Raw genomic sequence first — 18,379 nt, 5'->3', positions numbered from 1 at the left:
TAAAACTTATTGTAAGAGTAGAAGGAAAGGAACAGAAGAACACAAATTGGGGAAGGAAATAGCATGACTGGTCAAAGCATTTGTATGTCCCACATCGGATAGAACATAAAAAAATCAAGTTTATATAACAATCTAACAGGCTTGATTGTTTGCTGAGTTGGGTGGCGCCAACTTGTGACCCAAGTGGGAGAACCAAAGTGATGGAACGTGGCTACGGCTTGTTTGGCTGGTCTGTTAGCTGCAATATGCTGGCCTGCCCGCTCCAAGCTGAGAGTTGTGCCACGGGACATGGGCGAAGGTCTATGTCTCTTGGTCCTTAGACAAGAGGGAACTGCGTGAGGCTGGTTTCACAGAGCAGCGAATACCTCTGGCTCCCAACAGTGGAGGGACCACAGGCTGCTGCACTTCCAGACCACTAAGCCCGGTGAACCTAGCCTTTGAACCATTACTTTTTTGTGCTCAATTTTCCAGACCACTAAGCCCGGTGAACCTAGCCTTTGAACCATTACTTTTTTGTGCTCAATTTTTGCTCGTTAAGGAAAGAATACTTTTTTGTGCTCAATTTTTGCTCGTTAAGGAAAGAAAACATTAATTGCCACCCGATTTTTAAGTCTGTAATCTCTATTCAATCCATTTATTTGTTAAAAATTTAATTAAATAGCAAGCACGGTTGTTAGAGTTGTGATAATATATGTTTACAAATGTGGAGGGACCACAGGCTGCTGCACTTCCAGACCACTAAGCCCGGTGAGCCTAGCCTTTGAACCATTACTTTTTTGTGCTCAATTTTTGCTCGTTACGGAAAGAATACTTTTTGGTGCTCAGTTTTTGCTCGTTAAGGAAAGGAAACATTAATGGCCACCCGATTTTTAAGTCTATAATCTCTATTCAATCCATTTATTTGTTAAAAATTTAATTAAATAGCAAGCACGGTTGTTAGAGTTGTGATAATATATGTTTACAAATAAAAGATTATGGTCTTTTTTTTGTGGTGAGATTATGATCAACTGCAAATAATTATATTTTTTTAAGAACAATTAATATTTTTCCCCAAAAAAAAAAGTAATTATATTTAGTTCATGAAGTAAAACGATATTGTAATTTGTCACCTCCATATTTATTATCCTTATTTTTTTTTAATTATGGAGAGATACATTGCATATTGTGCATTGGCTTGACAAAGCCACATTTTATCACATTGGATGAGAAGGATCTCAAAATCGTTATGCATTTTTAGTTTTTTCAAGTTCAATATGTTTAACTCCTACAATATTATATAGTCTAAAAATCAAAGAAAATAAAATTGTAAGAGAATAAATTCAAAATCCTGAAATGTTACAGGGATTATAAAAAGCTTCAAGAGTTTTTCTTTAAGAACTAATTTATGCTAAAGCAGTTGTGATCAAAGCATTTTGCATCTTTTACGACTCTTATTTGGTTAGTTGAAAGTCCTAAAACCACATGGTATCAAAATCTTTGAGATAGGTTGAATTTCGTGCACATGCTACGACATCTTGTGACGTGGGTGAATTCTATATGTTTTGCAAGACTTAAACCGCCGTGAATTAGTTCAATTCTCTCTTTAGTGCTAACAATTCAACTATATTCGAAAAATAATTCAGTACCATTCGAATGTGTTTAGAAAATTAGCAGCCTTATAGTTAGACGCACATAATAATTCAATACCTTATATATGTGTTCATAAAGTTGTATTTTGATTATAAAAAACAATTGATGATATGTATGGCAGTTCGATGAAGTTTTTTGATCAAGAGGGAGATCCTCTAGAAGGTCTAAGAAAGATGATGGGTCGAAGGCTATGAAATAACTATTCAATTGATTCCATTAACAATGTATTTTTGTATCATAAAGATTTCTTCTATTTTTGATGTACCTGTTTTTCCTTTGGAAGATGGCATTGCTTGCCATGTCTTACCCAAACTTAGCACTGGAACGTTGTCAAAGTATGAGAGTTGTTATGGTTTATCTTATTAAACACAATTATGGTATATGATGACGGAAGTAGGATATATAACGAAGCATCGAGGCATTCTATATTTATAGAGCGTTACTCAAATTGAAAGTAAATTATACTGTGAATATGAATACATTTGTATTCTGCACTGGTTGTAAAACTTATTATAAGAGTAGAAGGAAAGGAACAGAAGAACACAATAATATGGATAATGGTTAATTGAAATTTTCTTAAAAGATTTGTTTGTAATTACAAACAAATTGGAGAAGGAAATAGCATGACTGGTCAAAGCATTTGTATGTCCCACATCGGATAGAACATAAACAAATCAAGTTTATATAACAATCTAACAGGCTTGATTGTTTGCTGAGTTGGGTGGCGCCAACTTGTGACCCAAGTGGGAGCACCAAAGTGATGGAACGGGGCTACGGCTTGTTTGGCTGGTCTGTTAGCTGCAATATGCTGGCCTGCCCGCTCCAAGCTGAGAGTTGTGCCACGGGACATGGGCGAAGGTCTATGTCTCTTGGTCCTTAGACGAGAGGGAACTGCGTGAGGCTAGTTTCACAGAGCAGCGAATACCTCTGGCTCCCAACAGTGGAGGGACCACAGGCTGCTGCACTTCCAGACCACTAAGCCCGGTGAACCTAGCCTTTGAACCATTACTTTTTTGTGCTCAATTTTTGCTCGTTACGGAAAGAATACTTTTTTGTGCTCAGTTTTTGCTCGTTAAGGAAAGAAAACATTAATGGCCACCCGATTTTTAAGTCTATAATCTCTATTCAATCCATTTATTTGTTAAAAATTTAATTAAATAGCAAGCACGGTTGTTAGAGTTGTGATAATATATGTTTACAAATAAAAGATTATGGTCTTTTTTTTGTGGTGAGATTATGATCAACTGCAAATAATTATATTTTTTTGAGAACAATTAATATTTTTCCCCCAAAAAAAAGTAATTATATTTAGTTCATGAAGTAAAACGATATTGTAATTTGTCACCTCCATATTTATTATCCTTATTTTTTTTTAATTTATGGAGAGATACATTGCATATTGTGCATTGGCTTGACAAAGCCACATTTTATCACATTGGATGAGAGGGATCTCAAAATCGTTATGCATTTTTAGTTTTTTCAAGTTCAATATGTTTAACTCCTACAATATTATATAGTCTAAAAATCAAAGAAAATAAAATTGTAAGAGAATAAATTCAAAATCCTGAAATGTTACAGGGATTATAAAAAGCTTCAAGAGTTTTTCTTTAAGAACTAATTTATGCTAAAGCAGTTGTGATCAAAGCATTTTGCATCTTTTACGACTCTTATTTGGTTAGTTGAAAGTCCTAAAACCACATGGTATCAAAATCTTTGAGATAGGTTGAATTTCGTGCACATGCTACGACATCTTGTGACGTGGGTGAATTCTATATGTTTTGCAAGACTTAAACCGCCGTGAATTAGTTCAATTCTCTCTTTAGTGATAACAATTCAACTATATTCGAAAAATAATTCAGTACCATTCGAATGTGTTTAGAAAATTAGCAGCCTTATAGTTAGACGCACATAATAATTCAATACCTTATATATGTGTTCATAAAGTTGTATTTTGATTATAAAAAACAATTGATGATATGTATGGCAGTTCGATGAAGTTTTTTGATCAAGAGGGAGATCCTCTAGAAGGTCTAAGAAAGATGATGGGTCGAAGGCTATGAAATAAATATTCAATTGATTCCATTAACAATGTATTTTTGTATCATAAAGATTTCTTCTATTTTTGATGTACCTGTTTTTCCTTTGGAAGATGGCATTGCTTGCCATGTCTTACCCAAACTTAGCACTGGAACATTGTCAAAGTATGAGAGTTGTTATGGTTTATCTTATTAAACACAATTATGGTATATGATGACGGAAGTAGGATATATAACGAAGCATTGAGGCATTCTATATTTATAGAGCGTTACTCAAATTGAAAGTAAATTATATTGTGAATATGAATACATTTGTATTCTGCACTGGTTTTAAAACTTATTATAAGAGTAGAAGGAAAGGAACAGAAGAACACAATAATATGGATAATGGTTAATTGAAATTTGCTTAAAAGATTAGTTTGTAATTACAAACAAATTGGGGAAGGAAATAGCATGACTGGTCAAAGCATTTGTATGTCCCACATCGGATAGAACATAAAAAAATCAAGTTTATATAACAATCTAACAGGCTTGATTGTTTTCTGAGTTGGGTGGCGCCAACTTGTGACCCAAGTGGGAGCACCAAAGTGATGGAACGTGGCTACGGCTTGTTTGGCTGGTTTGTTAGCTGCAATATGCTGGCCTGCCCGCTCCAAGCTGAGAGTTGTGCCACGGGACATGGGCGAAGGTCTATGTCTCTTGGTCCTTAGACGAGAGGGAACTGCGTGAGGCTGGTTTCACAGAGCAGCGAATACCTCTGGCTCCCAACAGTGGAGGGACCACAGGCTGCTGCACTTCCAGACCACTAAGCCCGGTGAACCTAGCCTTTGAACCATTACTTTTTTGTGCTCAATTTTTGCTCGTTAAGGAAAGAATACTTTTTCGTGCTCATTTTTTGCTCGTTAAGGAAAGAAAACATTAATGGCCACCCGATTTTTAAGTCTATAATCTCTATTCAATCCATTTATTTGTTAAAAATTTAATTAAATAGCAAGCACGGTTGTTAGAGTTGTGATAATATATGTTTACAAATGTGGAGGGACCACAGGCTGCTGCACTTCCAGACCACTAAGCCCGGTGAACCTAGCCTTTGAACCATTACTTTTTTGTGCTCAATTTTCTAGACCACTAAGCCCGGTGAACCTAGCCTTTGAACCATTACTTTTTTGTGCTCAATTTTTGCTCGTTAAGGAAAGAATACTTTTTCGTGCTCATTTTTTGCTCGTTAAGGAAAGAAAACATTAATGGCCACCCGATTTTTAAGTCTATAATCTCTATTCAATCCATTTATTTGTTAAAAATTTAATTAAATAGCAAGCACGGTTGTTAGAGTTGTGATAATATATGTTTACAAATGTGGAGGGACCACAGGCTGCTGCACTTCCACACCACAAAGCCCGGTGAGCCTAGCCTTTGAACCATTACTTTTTTGTGCTCAATTTTTGCTCGTTAAGGAAAGAAAACATTAATGGCACCCGATTTTTAAGTCTATAATCTCTATTCAATCCATTTATTTGTTAAAAATTTAATTAAATAGCAAGCACGGTTGTTAGAGTTGTGATAATATATGTTTACAAATAAAACATTATGGTCTTTTTTTGTGGTGAGATTATGATCACCTGCAAATAATTATATTTTTTTGAGAACAATTAATTATTTTTCCCCCAAAAAAAAGTAATTATATTTAGTTCGTGAAGTAAAACGATATTGTAATTTGTCACCTCCATATTTATTATCCTTATTTTTTTTTTTTTAATTTATGGAGAGATACATTGCATATTGTGCATTGGCTTGACAAAGCCACATTTTATCACATTGGATGAGAAGGATCTCAAAATTGTTATGCATTTTTAGTTTTTTCAAGTTCAATATGTTTAACTCCTACAATATTATATAGTCTAAAAATCAAAGAAAATAAAATTGTATGAGAATAAATTCAAAATCCTGAAATGTTACAGGGATTATAAAAAGCTTCAAGAGTTTTTCTTTAAGAACTAATTTATGCTAAAGCAGTTGTGATCAAAGCATTTTGCATCTTTTACGACTCTTATTTGGTTAGTTGAAAGTCCTAAAACCACATGGTATCAAAATCTTTGAGATAGGTTGAATTTCGTGCACATGCTACGACATCTTGTGACGTGGGTGAATTCTATATGTTTTGCAAGACTTAAACCGCCGTGAATTAGTTCAATTCTCTCTTTAGTGCTAACAATTCAACTATATTCAAAAAATAATTCAGTACCATTCGAATGTGTTTAGAAAATTAGCAGCCTTATAGTTAGTCGCACATAATAATTCAATACCTTATATATGTGTTCATAATGTTGTATTTTGATTATAAAAAACAATTGATGATATGGATGGCAGTTCGATGAAGTTTTTTGATCAAGAGGGAGATCCTCTAGAAGGTCTAAGAAAGATGATGGGTCGAAGGCTATGAAATAACTATTCAATTGATTCCATTAACAATGTATTTTTGTATCATAAAGATTTCTTCTATTTTTGATGTACCTGTTTTTCCTTTGGAAGATGGCATTGCTTGCCATGTCTTACCCAAAATTAGCACTAGAACGTTGTCAAAGTATGAGAGTTGTTATGGTTTATCTTATTAAACACAATTATGGTATATGATGACGGAAGTAGGATATATAACGAAGCATTGAGGCATTCTATATTTATAGAGCGTTACTCAAATTGAAAGTAAATTATATTGTGAATATGAATACATTTGTATTCTGCATTGGTTTTAAAACTTATTATAAGAGTAGAAGGAAAGGAACAGAAGAACACAATAATATGGATAATGGTTAATTGAAATTTGCTTAAAAGATTTGTTTGTAATTACAAACAAATTGGGGAAGGAAATAGCATGACTGGTCAAAGCATTTGTATGTCCCACATCGGAGAGAACATAAAAAAATCAAGTCTATATAACAATCTAACAGGCTTGATTGTTTGCTGAGTTGGGTGGCGCCAACTTGTGACCCAAGTGGGAGCACCAAAGTGATGGAACGTGGCTACGGCTTGTTTGGCTGGTCTGTTAGCTGCAATATGCTGGCTTGCCCGCTCCAAGCTGAGAGTTGTGCCACGGGACATGGGCGAAGGTCTATGTCTCTTGGTCCTTAGACGAGAGGGAACTGCGTGAGGCTGGTTTCACAGAGCAGCGAATACCTCTGGCTCCCAACAGTGGTGGGACCACAGGCTGCTGCACTTCCAGACCACTAAGCCCGGTGAACCTAGCCTTTGAACCATTACTTTTTTGTGCTCAATTTTTGCTCGTTAAGGAAAGAATACTTTTTCGTGCTCAGTTTTTGCTCGTTAAGGAAAGAAAACATTAATGGCCACCCGATTTTTAAGTCTATAATCTCTATTCAATCCATTTATTTGTTAAAAATTTAATTAAATAGCAAGCACGGTTGTTAGAGTTGTGATAATATATGTTTACAAATGTGGAGGGACCACAGGCTGCTGCACTTCCACACCACTAAGCCCGGTGAGCCTAGCCTTTCAACCATTACTTTTTTGTGCTCAATTTTTGCTCGTTAAGGAAAGAAAACATTAATGGCACCCGATTTTTAAGTCTATAATCTCTATTCAATCCATTTATTTGTTGAAAATTTAATTAAATAGCAAGCACGGTTGTTAGAGTTGTGATAATATATGTTTACAAATAAAAGATTATGGTCTTTTTTTTCGTGGTGAGATTATGATCAACTGCAAATAATTATATTTTTTTTGAGAACAATTAATTATTTTTCCCCCAAAAAAAAGTAATTATATTTAGTTCATGGAGTAAAACGATATTGTAATTTGTCACCTCCATATTTATTATCCTTTTTTTTTAATTTATGGAGAGATACATTGCATATTGTGCATTGGCTTGACAAAGCCACATTTTATCACATTGGATGAGAAGGATCTCAAAATCGTTATGCATTTTTAGTTTTTTCAAGTTCAATATGTTTAACTCCTACAATATTATATAGTCTAAAAATCAAAGAAAATAAAATTGTAAGAGAATAAATTCAAAATCCTGAAATGTTACAGGGATTATAAAAAGCTTCAAGAGTTTTTCTTTAAGAACTAATTTATGCTAAAGCAGTTGTGATCAAAGCATTTTGCATCTTTTACGACTCTTATTTGGTTAGTTGAAAGTCCTACAACCACATGGTATCAAAATCTTTGAGATAGGTTGAATTTCGTGCACATGCTACGACATCTTGTGACGTGGGTGAATTCTATATGTTTTGCAAGACTTAAACCGCCGTGAATTAGTTCAATTCTCTCTTTAGTGCTAACAATTCAACTATATTCAAAAAATAATTCAGTACCATTCGAATGTGTTTAGAAAATTAGCAGCCTTATAGTTAGTCGCACATAATAATTCAATACCTTATATATGTGTTCATAAAGTTGTATTTTGATTATAAAAAACAATTGATGATATGTATGGCAGTTCGATGAAGTTTTTTGATCAAGAGGGAGATCCTCTAGAAGGTCTAAGAAAGATGATGGGTCAAAGGCTATGAAATAACTATTCAATTGATTCCATTAACAATGTATTTATGTATCATAAAGATTTCTTCTATTTTTGATGTACCTGTTTTTCCTTTGGAAGATGGCATTGCTTGCCATGTCTTACCCAAACTTAGCACTGGAACGTTGTCAAAGTATGAGAGTTGTTATGGTTTATCTTATTAAACACAATTATGGTATATGATGACGGAAGTAGGATATATAACGAAGCATTGAGGCATTCTATATTTATAGAGCGTTACTCAAATTGAAAGTAAATTATATTGTGAATATGAATACATTTGTATTCTGCACTGGTTGTAAAACTTATTATAAGAGAAGAAGGAAAAGAACAGAAGAACACAATAATATGGATAATGGTTAATTGAAATTTGCTTAAAAGATTTGTTTGTAATTACAAACAAATTGTGGAAGGAAATAGCATGACTGGTCAAAGCATTTGTATGTCCCACATCGGATAGAACAAAAAAAAAATCAAGTCTATATAACAATCTAACAGGCTTGATTGTTTGCTGACTTGGGTGGCGCCAACTTGTGACCCAAGTGGGAGAACCAAAGTGATGGAACGTGGCTACGGCTTGTTTGGCTGGTCTGTTAGCTGCAATATGCTGGCCTGCCCGCTCCAAGCTGAGAGTTGTGCCACGGGACATGGGCGAAGGTCTATGTCTCTTGGTCCTTAGACGAGAGGGAACTGCGTGAGGCTGGTTTCACAGAGCAGCGAATACCTCTGGCTCCCAACAGTGGAGGGACCACAGGCTGCTGCACTTCCAGACCACTAAGCCCGGTGAACCTAGCCTTTGAACCATTACTTTTTTGTGCTCAATTTTCTAGACCACTAAGCCCGGTGAACCTAGCCTTTGAACCCTTACTTTTTTGTGCTCAATTTTTGCTCGTTAAGGAAAGAATACTTTTTTGTGCTCAATTTTTGCTCGTTAAGGATAGAAAACATTAATTGCCACCCGATTTTTAAGTCTGTAATCTCTATTCAATCCATTTATTTGTTAAAAATTTAATTAAATAGCAAGCACGGTTGTTAGAGTTGTGATAATATATGTTTACAAATGTGGAGGGACCACAGGCTGCTGCACTTCCAGACCACTAAGCCCGGTGAGCCTAGCCTTTGAACCATTACTTTTTTGTGCTCAATTTTTGCTCGTTAAGGAAAGAAAACATTAATGGCACCCGATTTTTAAGTCTATAATCTCTATTCAATCCATTTATTTGTTGAAAATTTAATTAAATAGCAAGCACGGTTGTTAGAGTTGTGATAATATATGTTTACAAATAAAAGATTATGATCTTTTTTTTTGTGGTGAGATTATGATCAACTGCAAATAATTATATTTTTTTGAGAAAAATTAATTATTTTTTCCCCAAAAAAAAGTAATTATATTTAGTTCATGAAGTAAAACGATATTGTAATTTGTCACCTCCATATTTATTATCCTTATTTTTTTTTTAATTTATGGAGAGATACATTGCATATTGTGCATTGGCTTGACAAAGCCACATTTTATCACATTGGATGAGAAGGAACTCAAAATCGTTATGCATTTTTAGTTTTTTCAAGTTCAATATGTTTAACTCCTACAATGTTATATAGTCTAAAAATCAAAGAAAATAAAATTGTAAGAGAATAAATTCAAAATCCAGAAATGTTACAGGGATTATAAAAAGCTTCAAGAGTTTTTCTTTAAGAACTAATTTATTCTAAAGCAGTTGTGATCAAAGCATTTTGCATCTTTTACGACTCTTATTTGGTTAGTTGAAAGTCCTACAACCACATCGTATCAAAATCTTTGAGATAGGTTGAATTTCGTGCACATGCTACGACATCTTGTGACGTGGGTGAATTCTATATGTTTTGCAAGACTTAAACCGCCGTGAATTAGTTCAATTCTCTCTTTAGTGCTAACAATTCAACTATATTCAAAAAATAATTCAGTACCATTCGAATGTGTTTAGAAAATTAGCAGCCTTATAGTTAGTCGCACATAATAATTCAATACCTTATATATGTGTTCATAAAGTTGTATTTTGATTATAAAAAACAATTGATGATATGTATGGCAGTTCGATGAAGTTTTTTGATCAAGAGGGAGATCCTCTAGAAGGTCTAAGAAAGATGATGGGTCGAAGGCTATGAAATAACTATTCAATTGATTCCATTAACAATGTATTTATGTATCATAAAGATTTCTTCTATTTTTGATGTTCCTGTTTTTCCTTTGGAAGATGGCATTGCTTGCCATGTCTTACCCAAACTTAGCACTGGAACGTTGTCAAAGTATGAGAGTTGTTATGGTTTATCTTATTAAACACAATTATGGTATATGATGACGGAAGTAGGATATATAACCAAGCATTGAGGCATTCTATATTTATAGAGCGTTACTCAAATTAAAAGTAAATTATATTGTGAATCTGAATACATTTGTATTCTGCACTGGTTGTAAAACTTATTATAAGAGAAGAAGGAAAAGAACAGAAGAACACAATAATATGGATAATGGTTAATTGAAATTTGCTTAAAAGATTTGTTTGTAATTACATACAAATTGTGGAAGGAAATAGCATGACTGGTCAAAGCATTTGTATGTCCCACATCGGATAGAACAAAAAAAAATCAAGTCTATATAACAATCTAACAGGCTTGATTGTTTGCTGAGTTGGGTGGCGCCAACTTGTGACCCAAGTGGGAGAACCAAAGTGATGGAACGTGGCTACGGCTTGTTTGGCTGGTCTGTTAGCTGCAATATGCTGGCCTGCCCGCTCCAAGCTGAGAGTTGTGCCACGGGACATGGGCGAAGGTCTATGTCTCTTGGTCCTTAGACGAGAGGGAACTGCGTGAGGCTGGTTTCACAGAGCAGCGAATACCTCTGGCTCCCAACAGTGGAGGGACCACAGGCTGCTGCACTTCCAGACCACTAAGCCCGGTGAACCTAGCCTTTGAACCATTACTTTTTTGTGCTCAATTTTCTAGACCACTAAGCCCGGTGAACCTAGCCTTTGAACCATTACTTTTTTGTGCTCAATTTTTGCTCGTTAAGGAAAGAATACTTTTTTTGCTCCATTTTTGCTCGTTAAGGAAAGAAAACATTAATTGCCACCCGATTTTTAAGTCTGTAATCTCTATTCAATCCATTTATTTGTTAAAAATTTAATTAAATAGCAAGCACGGTTGTTAGAGTTGTGATAATATATGTTTACAAATGTGGAGGGACCACAGGCTGCTGCACTTCCAGACCACTAAGCCCGGTGAGCCTAGCCTTTGAACCATTACTTTTTTGTGCTCAATTTTTGCTCGTTAAGGAAAGAAAACATTAATGGCACCCGATTTTTAAGTCTATAATCTCTATTCAATCCATTTATTTGTTGAAAATTTAATTAAATAGCAAGCACGGTTGTTAGAGTTGTGATAATATATGTTTACAAATAAAAGATTATGGTCTTTTTTTTTTGTGGTGAGATTATGATCAACTGCAAATAATTGTATTTTTTTGAGAAAAATTAATTATTTTTTCCCCAAAAAAAAGTAATTATATTTAGTTCATGAAGTAAAACGATATTGTAATTTGTCACCTCCATATTTATTATCCTTATTTTTTTTTAATTTATGGAGAGATACATTGCATATTGTGCATTGGCTTGACAAAGCCACATTTTATCACATTGGATGAGAAGGATCTCAAAATCGTTATGCATTTTTAGTTTTTTCAAGTTCAATATGTTTAACTCCTACAATGTTATATAGTCTAAAAATCAAAGAAAATAAAATTGTAAGAGAATAAATTCAAAATCCTGAAATGTTACAGGGATTATAAAAAGCTTCAAGAGTTTTTCTTTAAGAACTAATTTATGCTAAAGCAGTTGTGATCAAAGCATTTTGCATCTTTTACGACTCTTATTTGGTTAGTTGAAAGTCCTACAACCACATGGTATCAAAATCTTTGAGATAGGTTGAATTTCGTGCACATGCTACGACATCTTGTGACGTGGGTGAATTCTATATGTTTTGCAAGACTTAAACCGCCGTGAATTAGTTCAATTCTCTCTTTAGTGCTAACAATTCAACTATATTCAAAAAATAATTCAGTACCATTCGAATGTGTTTAGAAAATTAGCAGCCTTATAGTTAGTCGCACATAATAATTCAATACCTTATATATGTGTTCATAAAGTTGTATTTTGATTATAAAAAACAATTGATGATATGTATGGCAGTTCGATGAAGTTTTTTGATCAAGAGGGAGATCCTCTAGAAGGTCTAAGAAAGATGATGGGTCGAAGGCTATGAAATAACTATTCAATTGATTCCATTAACAATGTATTTATGTATCATAAAGATTTCTTCTATTTTTGATGTTCCTGTTTTTCCTTTGGAAGATGGCATTGCTTGCCATGTCTTACCCAAACTTAGCACTGGAACGTTGTCAAAGTATGAGAGTTGTTATGGTTTATCTTATTAAACACAATTATGGTATATGATGACGGAAGTAGGATATATAACCAAGCATTGAGGCATTCTATATTTATAGAGCGTTACTCAAATTGAAAGTAAATTATATTGTGAATCTGAATACATTTGTATTCTGCACTGGTTGTAAAACTTATTATAAGAGAAGAAGGAAAAGAACAGAAGAACACAATAATATGGATAATGGTTAATTGAAATTTGCTTAAAAGATTTGTTTGTAATTACAAACAAATTGTGGAAGGAAATAGCATGACTGGTCAAAACATTTGTATGTCCCACATCGGATAGAACAAAAAAAAATCAAGTCTATATAACAATCTAACAGGCTTGATTGTTTGCTAAGTTGGGTGGCGCCAACTTGTGATCCAAGTGGGAGAACCAAAGTGATGGAACGTGGCTACGGCTTGTTTGGCTGGTCTGTTAGCTGCAATATGCTGGCCTGCCCGCTCCAAGCTGAGAGTTGTGCCACGGGACATGTTCGAAGGTCTATGTCTCTTGGTCCTTAGACGAGAGGGAACTGCGTGAGGCTGGTTTCACAGAGCAGCGAATACCTCTGGCTCCCAACAGTGGAGGGACCACAGGCTGCTGCACTTCCAGACCACTAAGCCCGGTGAACCTAGCCTTTGAACCCTTACTTTTTTGTGCTCAATTTTTGCTCGTTAAGGAAAGAATACTTTTTTGTGCCCAATTTTTGCTCGTTAAGGAAAGAAAACATTAATGGCCACCCGATTTTTAAGTCTATAATCTCTATTCAATCCATTTATTTGTTAAAAATTTAATTAAATAGCAAGCACGGTTGTTAGAGTTGTGATAATATATGTTTACAAATAAAAGATTATGGTCTTTTTTTTTTGTGGTGAGATTATGATCAACTGCAAATAATTATATTTTTTTGAAAACAATTAATTATTTTCCCCCAAAGAAAAGTAATTATATTTAGTTCATGAAGTAAAACGATATTGTAATTTGTCACCTCCATATTTATTATCCTTTTTTTTTTTAATTTATGGAGAGATACATTGCATATTGTGCATTGGCTTGACAAAGCCACATTTTATCACATTGGATGAGAAGGATCTCAAAATCGTTATGCATTTTTAGTTTTTTCAAGTTCAATATGTTTAACTCCTACAATATTATATAGTCTAAAAATCAAAGAAAATAAAATTGTAAGAGAATAAATTCAAAATCCTGAAATGTTACAGGGATTATAAAAAGCTTCAAGAGTTTTTCTTTAAGAACTAATTTATGCTAAAGCAGTTGTGATCAAAGCATTTTGCATCTTTTACGACTCTTATTTGGTTAGTTGAAAGTCCTAAAACCACATGGTATCAAAATCTTTGAGATAGGTTGAATTTTGTGCACATGCTACGACATCTTGTGACGTGGGTGAATTCTATATGTTTTGCAAGACTTAAACCGCCGTGAATTAGTTCAATTCTCTCTTTAGTGCTAACAATTCAACTATATTCAAAAAATAATTCAGTACCATTCGAATGTGTTTAGAAAATTAGCAGCCTTATAGTTAGTCGCACATAATAATTCAATACCTTATATATGTGTTCATAAAGTTGTATTTTGATTATAAAAAACAATTGATGATATGTATGGCAGTTCGATGAAGTTTTTTGATCAAGAGGGAGATCCTCTAGAAGGACTAAGAAAGATGATGGGTCGAAGGCTATGAAATAACTATTCAATTGATTCCATTAACAATGTATTTATGTATCATAAAGATTTCTTCTATTTTTGATGTACCTGTTTTTCCTTTGGAAGATGGCATTGCTGGCCATGTCTTACCCAAACTTAGCACTGGAACGTTGTCAAAGTATGAGAGTTGTTATGGTTTATCTTATTAAACACAATTATGGTATATGATGACGGAAGTAGGATATATAACGAAGCATTGAGGCATTCTATATTTATAGAGCGTTACTCAAATTGTAAGTAAATTATATTGTGAATCTGAATACATTTGTATTCTGCACTGGTTGTAAAGCTTATTATAAGATAAGAAGGAAAAGAACAGAAGAACACAATAATATGGATAATGGTTAATTGAAATTTGCTCAAAAGATTTGTTTGTAATTACAAACAAATTGTGGAAGGAAATAGCATGACTGGTCAAAGCATTTGTATGTCCCACATCGGATAGAACATAAAAAAATCAAGTCTATATAACAATCTAACAGGCTTGATTGTTTGCTGAGTTGGGTGGCACCAACTTGAGACCCAAGTGGGAGCACCAAAGTGATGGAACGTGGCTACGGCTTGTTCGGCTGGTCTTTTAGTTGCAATATGCTGGTCTGCCCGCTCCAACCTGAGAGTTGTGCCACGGGACATGTTCGAAGGTCTATGTCTCTTGGTCCTTAGACGAGAGGGAACTGCGTGAGGCTGGTTTCACAGAGCAGCGAATACCTCTGGCTCCCAACAGTGGAGGGACCACAGGCTGCTGCACTTCCAGACCACTAAGCCCGGTGAACCTAGCCTTTGAACCCTTACTTTTTTGTGCTCAATTTTTGCTCGTTAAGGAAAGAATACTTTTTTGTGCCCAATTTTTGCTCGTTAAGGAAAGAAAACATTAATGGCCACCCGATTTTTAAGTCTATAATCTCTATTCAATCCATTTATTTGTTAAAAATTTAATTAAATAGCAAGCACGGTTGTTAGAGTTGTGATAATATATGTTTACAAATAAAAGATTATGGTCTTTTTTTTTGTGGTGAGATTATGATCAACTGCAAATAATTATATTTTTTTGAAAACAATTAATTATTTTCCCCCAAAAAAAAGTAATTATATTTAGTTCATGAAGTAAAACGATATTGTAATTTGTCACCTCCATATTTATTATCCTTTTTTTTTAATTTATGGAGAGATACATTGCATATTGTGCATTGGCTTGACAAAGCCACATTTTATCACATTGGATGAGAAGGATCTCAAAATCGTTATGCATTTTTAGTTTTTTCAAGTTCAATATGTTTAACTCCTACAATATTATATAGTCTAAAAATCAAAGAAAATAAAATTGTAAGAGAATAAATTCAAAATCCTGAAATGTTACAGGGATTATAAAAAGCTTCAAGAGTTTTTCTTTAAGAACTAATTTATGCTAAAGCAGTTGTGATCAAAGCATTTTGCATCTTTTACGACTCTTATTTGGTTAGTTGAAAGTCCTAAAACCACATGGTATCAAAATCTTTGAGATAGGTTGAATTTTGTGCACATGCTACGACATCTTGTGACGTGGGTGAATTCTATATGTTTTGCAAGACTTAAACCGCCGTGAATTAGTTCAATTCTCTCTTTAGTGCTAACAATTCAACTATATTCAAAAAATAATTCAATACCATTCGAATGTGTTTAGAAAATTAGCAGCCTTATAGTTAGTCGCACATAATAATTCAATACCTTATATATGTGTTCATAAAGTTGTATTTTGATTATAAAAAACAATTGATGATATGTATGGCAGTTCGATGAAGTTTTTTGATCAAGAGGGAGATCCTCTAGAAGGACTAAGAAAGATGATGGGTCGAAGGCTATGAAATAACTATTCAATTGATTCCATTAACAATGTATTTATGTATCATAAAGATTTCTTCTATTTTTGATGTACCTGTTTTTCCTTTGGAAGATGGTATTGCTTGCCATGTCTTACCCAAACCTAGCACTGGAACGTTGTCAAAGTATGAGAGTTGTTATGGTTTATCTTATTAAACACAATTATGGTATAAGATGACGGAAGTAGGATATATAACGAAGCATTGAGGCATTCTATATTTATAGAGCGTTACTCAAATTGTAAGTAAATTATATTGTGAATCTGAATACATTTGTATTCTGCACTGGTTGTAAAACTTATTATAAGAGAAGAAGGAAAAGAACAGAAGAACACAATAATATGGATAATGGTTAATTGAAATTTGCTTAAAAGATTTGTTTGTAATTACAAACAAATTGTGGAAGGAAATAGCATGACTGGTCAAAGCATTTGTATGTCCCACATCGGATAGAACATAAAAAAATCAAGTCTATATAACAATCTAACAGGCTTGATTGTTTGCTGAGTTGGGTGGCGCCAACTTGTGACCCAAGTTTGTGACCCAAGTGGGAGCACCAAAGTGATGGAACGTGGCTACGGCTTGTTTGGCTGGTCTGTTAGTTGCAATATGCTGGCCTGCCCGCTCCAAGCTGAGAGTTGTGCCACGGGACATGTTCGAAGGTCTATGTCTCTTGGTCCTTAGACGAGAGGGAACTGCGTGAGGCTGGTTTCACAGAGCAGCGAATACCTCTGGCTCCCAACAGTGGAGGGACCACAGGCTGCTGCACTTCCAGACCACTAAGCCCGGTGAACCTAGCCTTTGAACCATTACTTTTTTGTGCTCAATTTTTGCTCGTTAAGGAAAGAATACTTTTTTGTGCTTAATTTTTGTGGAGGGACCACAGGCTGCTGCACTCCCAGACCACTAAGCCCGGTGAACCTAGCCTTTGAACCATTACTTTTTTGTGCTCAATTTTTGCTCGTTAAGGAAAGAATACTTTTTTGTGCTTAATTTTTGTGGAGGGACCACAGGCTGCTGCACTCCCAGACCACTAAGCCCGGTGAGCCTAGCCTTTGAACCATTACTTTTTTGTGCTAAATTTTTGCTCGTTAAGGAAAGAAAACATTAATGGCACCCGATTTTTAAGTCTATAATCTCTATTCAATCCATTTATTTGTTAAAAATTTAATTAAATAGCAAGCACGGTTGTTAGAGTTGTGATAATATATGTTTACAAATAAAAGATTATGGTCTTTTTTTTTTGTGGTGAGATTATGATCAACTGCAAATAATTATATTTTTTTGAAAACAATTAATTATTTTCCCGCAAAAAAAAGTAATTATATTTAGTTCATGAAGTAAAACGATATTGTAATTTGTCACCTCCATATTTATTATCCTTTTTTTTAATTTATGGAGAGATACATTGCATATTGTGCCTTGGCTTGACAAAGCCACATTTTATCACATTGGATGAGAAGGATCTCAAAATCGTTATGCATTTTTAGTTTTTTCAAGTTCAATATGTTTAACTCCTACAATATTATATAGTCTAAAAATCAAAGAAAATAAAATTGTATGAGAATAAATTCAAAATCCTGAAATGTTACAGGGATTATAAAAAGCTTCAAGAGTTTTTCTTTAAGAACTAATTTATGCTAAAGCAGTTGTGATCAAAGCATTTTGTATCTTTTACGACTCTTATTTGGTTAGTTGAAAGTCCTAAAACCACATGGTATCAAAATCTTTGAGATAGGTTGAATTTCGTGCACATGCTACGACATCTTGTGACGTGGGTGAATTCTATATGTTTTGCAAGACTTAAACCGCCGTGAATTAGTTCAATTCTCTCTTTAGTGCTAACAATTCAACTATATTCAAAAAATAATTCAGTACCATTCGAATGTGTTTAGAAAATTAGCAGCCTTATAGTTAGTCGCACATAATAATTCAATACCTTATATATGTGTTCATAAAGTTGTATTTTGATTATAAAAAACAATTGATGATATGTATGGCAGTTCGATGAAGTTTTTTGATCAAGAGGGAGATCCTCTAGAAGGACTAAGAAAGATGATGGGTCGAAGGCTATGAAATAACTATTCAATTGATTCCATTAACAATGTATTTATGTATCATAAAGATTTCTTCTA

General features: G+C 34.1%; 9 non-coding genes across 9 annotated transcripts; all 9 read left to right on the top strand.

Annotated features, from left to right (window-relative positions):
- The first annotated feature begins 151 nt into the window (after positions 1 to 151).
- Positions 152 to 453, top strand: LOC146954030 (signal recognition particle RNA). Its single transcript, XR_015025331.1, has one exon.
- A 1,887-nt stretch (positions 454 to 2,340) lies between these two features.
- Positions 2,341 to 2,642, top strand: LOC146954029 (signal recognition particle RNA). The gene has a single exon (XR_015025321.1).
- A 1,564-nt stretch (positions 2,643 to 4,206) lies between these two features.
- Positions 4,207 to 4,508, top strand: LOC146954028 (signal recognition particle RNA). The gene has a single exon (XR_015025339.1).
- A 2,114-nt stretch (positions 4,509 to 6,622) lies between these two features.
- LOC146954027 (signal recognition particle RNA) lies at positions 6,623 to 6,924 on the top strand. Its single transcript, XR_015025340.1, has one exon.
- A 1,788-nt stretch (positions 6,925 to 8,712) lies between these two features.
- LOC146954026 (signal recognition particle RNA) lies at positions 8,713 to 9,014 on the top strand. Its single transcript, XR_015025034.1, has one exon.
- Positions 9,015 to 10,864: 1,850 nt separating this feature from the next.
- On the top strand, positions 10,865 to 11,166 carry LOC146954025 (signal recognition particle RNA). Its single transcript, XR_015025335.1, has one exon.
- A 1,849-nt stretch (positions 11,167 to 13,015) lies between these two features.
- On the top strand, positions 13,016 to 13,317 carry LOC146954024 (signal recognition particle RNA). The gene has a single exon (XR_015025056.1).
- A 1,565-nt stretch (positions 13,318 to 14,882) lies between these two features.
- Positions 14,883 to 15,184, top strand: LOC146954023 (signal recognition particle RNA). Its single transcript, XR_015025060.1, has one exon.
- A 1,562-nt stretch (positions 15,185 to 16,746) lies between these two features.
- On the top strand, positions 16,747 to 17,061 carry LOC146954022 (signal recognition particle RNA). The gene has a single exon (XR_015025053.1).
- The last annotated feature ends 1,318 nt before the right edge of the window (positions 17,062 to 18,379 follow it).

The sequence above is a fragment of the Medicago sativa genome, chromosome 1 (assembly GCF_051527215.1).
Source record: "Medicago sativa cultivar Bolivia chromosome 1, Bolivia_mono, whole genome shotgun sequence".
Taxonomy (NCBI): Eukaryota; Viridiplantae; Streptophyta; class Magnoliopsida; order Fabales; family Fabaceae; genus Medicago; species Medicago sativa.
This window is presented reverse-complemented; position numbering and strand designations above follow the sequence as displayed.